Below are 5,207 nucleotides of genomic sequence, written 5' to 3'. Positions count from 1 at the left end.
GTTATGCACATGTACCCTAGAACTTAAAGTATAATAATAATAAATAAATTAAAAATAAAATAAATAAAATAAAAATAAAAGTTTAACAAGAAAAAAAAAAGAATTATTTATGCCTTCAACTTTTATATACTTTTCCAAATTTCCTATAATGAACATTATTATAATAATAATGGAGTGGAGGCTTTGTTTTTAAAAGGAATAAATGCATACATTGCCAAAAAATAAAAATAAAAATAAAAAAAATAAAATGCTCCACAAACAGATGGAAAGAGTAAAAGGTGCAGCCAAAAGATAAAGTACCATTAATAAGATCTCCAGTGGGATAAATATTGAGGGGAAGATGATTCCAGCAAATCCTGATAGTAAAATTAAAAAATACATTCCTACTCAAGAAAATTAATCAGTATTATGTTGGTGATATATTCACTAGGCCCTGATATTCTTCCCCCCTCCTTTTCTTAAAAGCAAAATCAAAAGCCAGGCAATTTTGACTTCAAATTCTTAAGTTATGTATAATGAATCTACTTTGCAATTATTCAAAAGTGTTACATATATGGTCACAAAATCCCCCCAGAAAAATCTGCAAACACTATTAATTGGGTGAATCAGTGTTGTCCACCTACTTCAAACAGCTTCATATATATTCAAATACTACTTCCTTTTCTTGTAATAAAAATAAGAAAATTAAGGAAGATTTCAGAGTAAGCTGGAAAGAGAGTAAGCTAAAGTAAAATTGAAAAACAAAGACATACAAAAAATGATTATGTGGCTCCTACATTTTGGATACTATCAAAACCCAAGGTATCATATGCCATTTGATATAAATTACAATAACCATTGCTACAGTAGATAAGAGATAACAGAATAAAAAAAACCTATCTAAAAAAAGGCTACAGCTATATAATACCAGACATTCTAAATTTCATTATAGGTAATGAAGGAAATGGGAATGGTGGGATTCTGACTGTGCTACCAGAATTTGTTTTGAAGTTACTCAATTTAATTAAACAGTGACTAGGTATTGAGTACCACTATCAGCAAAAAGCCCTGAGCTACATATTGTGACAGATACTACTAAAGATGAACAAATTAGTGTCTGCTTTCAAAGATCTTTTATTGTTAGACTGGGTCAAGGTGAAAGATAAGAAACATACACGAATAATTGTATAATTAAGCAAATCAGAATGAATGGCCAAGAATAGCTACAAAATACTTTTGCAAAAGTAAATATACAAAACAAGTTGACATCCTATCATATATTAAAATAACTACTGGTTAGTTATTCCTGAATAGTAAGCAACCATTAAAACCTTAATGGCATTTATTTAGCTCACATTTCTTTTTTTTTAAGATATTATCATTTTTATTTATTATTATTATACTTTAAGTTCTAGGGTACATGTGCATAACGTGCAGGTTTGTTACATATGTATACTTGTGCCATGTTGGTGTGCTGCACCCATCAACTCATCGGCACCCATCAACTCGTCATTTACATCAGGTATAACTCCCAGTGCAATCCCTCCTCCCTCCTCCCTCCCATAATAGGCCCCGGTGTGTGATGTTCCCCTTCCTGAGTCCAAGTGATTTCATTGTTCAGTTCCCACCTATGAGTGAGAACATGTGGTGTTCGATTTTCTGTTCTTGCGATAGTTTGCTGAGAATGATGGTTTCCAGCTGCATCCATGTCCCTACAAAGGACACAAACTCATCCTTTTTTATGGCTGCATAGTATTCCATGGTGTATATGTGCCACATTTTCTTAATCCAGTCTGTCACTGATGGACATTTGGGTTGATTCCAAGTCTTTGCTATTGTGAATAGTGCTGCAATAAACATATGTGTGCATATGTCTTTATAGCAGCATGATTTATAATCCTTTGGGTATATACCCAGTAATGGGATGGCTGGGTCATATGGTACTTCTAGTTCTAGATCTTTGAGGAATCGCCATACTGTTTTCCATAATGGTTGAACTAGTTTACAGTCCCACCAACAGTGTAAAAGTGTTCCTATTTCTCCACATCCTCTCCAGCACCTGTTGTTTCCTGACTTTTTAATGATCGCCATTCTAACTGGTGTGAGATGGTATCTCACTGTGCTTTTGATTTGCATTTCTCTGATGGCCAGTGATGATGAGCATTTTTTCATGTGTCTGTTGGCTGTATGCATGTCTTCTTTTGAGAAATGTCTGTTCATATCCTTTGCCCACTTTTTGAGGGGGTTGTTTGTTTTTTTCTTGTAAATTTGTTTGAGTTCTTTGTAGGTTCTGGATATTAGCCCTTTGTCAGATGAGTAGATTGCAAAAATTTTCTCCCATTCTGTAGGATGCCTGTTCACTCTGATGGTAGTTTCTTTTGCTGTGCAGAAGCTCTTTAGTTTAATTAGATCCCATTTGTCAATTTTGGCTTTTGTTGCCGTTGTTTAGCTCACATTTCTGTGAGTTAGTTAGTGTTTATCTAATCTAGACTAGTCTAGGCTATTTTACCTTGTGAATATTGACTGGGATTTCTTAAACATTTGTGGGTTGACTAAGAGTCAGATAACCTAGGCTAAGCCTAGCTGGGGTGGCTTGGCTAAGATAGCTCTTCTCTATATGTCTTTCATCCTCCTCCTGGGTCTAGTAGGGTACTCTAGCCATGTTTTTCTTATGGCAATTGCTGAACTGAAAGAGAGTAAGCCCAACTCTGGAAGCACTTTTCAAATCTCTGTTTGCATCACATTTTGTAAAATCATGTTGGCCAAAGCAAGTCACATGGCCAGCTTAGATTTAAGTGGGAAGAGGGAACTGCAAAGTTCATGGCAAAAGATGTGAATAAAAAATCTTATTATTTGGGAGAGACTAAAGATTTGGAATACGCCTGTCTACCACAAGTTTAGTTTTAAAACATTATTGGATAGATGAAAAACTTGGCAAGAATATCATTAAAACAGTATGATAGGCCAGAATAAGACACTAAAATATTAACCAAATTTATGATAAAAGTTGTTATTCAGAACCAATATGTAAAGTGAGAGTTACTAAACGAAAAATGTTGGGAACTTTTTCTTACAGTGTATAAAGATATCAAGTTGGATACTTAACATGAAAATAATTCCACATGGTTTAAAAAATGAAATACAAAATTGAAACTATAACATTTAGAAGAAAAGACAGGTACATAGGTAGTTATATAATTGATCTTGAAATTGAAGGACTTTTTAATTCTCAAACCAAAAAAAAAAAAAAACAGATTTCAAAACATACATAAAATGTACATTAATTTGGGTGTGGTGGTTCAGGCCTATAATATCAGCTACTCAAGAGACTAAGACAGGAGGTCACTTGCTGCCAGAAGTTCAAGATTAGCCTTGGAAACATAGTGAGACTCCATCTCTAAAAGCAAAAAAAGAAAAAAATACAAATTCACCAGATTTGGTGGTATATGCCTGTAGTCCCAGCTTCTTGGAAGACTGATGTGTGAGGATCACTTGAGCCCAAGAGTTTGACACTGCAGGAAGCTGTGATCGGGCCACTGCATTCCATCTTGGGCAACAAAGCAAGATCCTATCTTTTTTAAAAAAGAAAAAAGTATATTAATAGCAACAAAATTAACGAGCAAACAGAAAATAGGAAAATACTTTCTTAATACATTAAGAGAATGAAAGAAAAGAACTGCATAACTATCTCAACTGATGCAGAAAAAACACTTGACAAAATCCAACACATATTCATGATAAAATACTCAAAAAACTAGGAATGGAAGGAAACTTCCTTAACACAAGTAAAGACTATATGGAAAAACCCACAGTTATCTTCATACTAAATGGTGAAAGACTGAAAGGTTTTCCTCTAATATCAGGAACAAGAAAAAGTTGCCCACTTTTGCCACTTCTATTCAACATACTACAAGAAGTTCTAGCAAGAATTTAGGCAAGAAAAAAAAAATTTAAAGACATCTATATTGAAAAAAAAAGTAAAATCATCTCTGTTTACAGATAACATGATCTTATATGTAGAAAACCCTAAAAATTCCACACCAAAATATCTTTCAGAGCTAACAAACAAAAATCAGCAAAATTATAAGATACAAAATAAAAATGCAAATATCACCTGCATTTCTAACACTAACAATGAACAATCTGGAAAAATAAATTTTAAATATAATTTAAGATAAAATCAAAAGGAATAAAATATTTAGAAATTAATTTAACCAAGAAGGTAGAATAGTTCACTAAAAACTACAAAATATTACTGGAAGTACTTAAAGAAGATCTAAATAAATAGAAAGACAACTCATGTTGATGGATTAGAAGATATAATACTGAGATGATGGTACTACCCAAAGTGATCCACAGAGTCAATGTAATTCCTATTAAAATCTCAACACTTTTTTGAAGAAATAGAAAAACCAATACTAAAATTCATGTAGAATTTCAAGGGACCCTAAATATCCAAAACTATCCTGAAAAACAACAAGTTGGAAAGACTCTCAGTTCCATATTTTAAAACTTACTCCAAAGCTGCCATAATCAAAATAGTGTGGTACTGTTATAAGACATATAGATTGATGGACTAGAATAGAGAACCCAAAAATAAACTCAAATATTGATCTACAACCAAGGTGCCAAGACCACTCAGTAGAGAAAGTACAGTCTTTTCACGAAATAGTACTGGGAAAATTGTATATTCATATGCAAAACAATGAAGTTAAACCCTTATTTCACATCATATACAAATATTAACTCAAAATGGACCAGAAATTCAATTTTAAGAGCTACAACCATAAAATCTTTAGAAGAAAACTTAGGGAACATTTTCATGAAATTGGATCTGGCAATGATTTCTTGAACATGACATCAAAAACACAGGCAATAAAAGAATAAAGCAAATAAATGGGACTTTATCAAAAGTAAAGCCCTTTATTAATCAAAAGACACTGTCAAGAAAATGAAAAGACAACACACAGAATGGGAGAAACGACTGAAACAATCACATATCCTAAAAATATTAATATCCAAAATCCATATTTTGTAAAAACTCCTACAACTCAACAACAAAAATGAACAATGCACTTCATAAATGGGCAAAACATTTGAATAGACATTTCTCCAAAGAAGATACACAAATGGCCAATAAGCACATAAAAAAGATACTCAACATTGTTAGTTATTAGGGAAATGAAAAATCAAAACCACAATCAGATACGACTTCATAACCATTAGGA

The sequence above is a fragment of the Mandrillus leucophaeus genome, unplaced genomic scaffold (genome assembly GCF_000951045.1).
Source record: "Mandrillus leucophaeus isolate KB7577 unplaced genomic scaffold, Mleu.le_1.0 Scaffold311, whole genome shotgun sequence".
NCBI classification, from domain to species: domain Eukaryota; kingdom Metazoa; phylum Chordata; class Mammalia; order Primates; family Cercopithecidae; genus Mandrillus; species Mandrillus leucophaeus.
The sequence above is the reverse complement of the archived record's forward strand: the minus strand, read 5'-3'. Positions refer to the sequence as shown.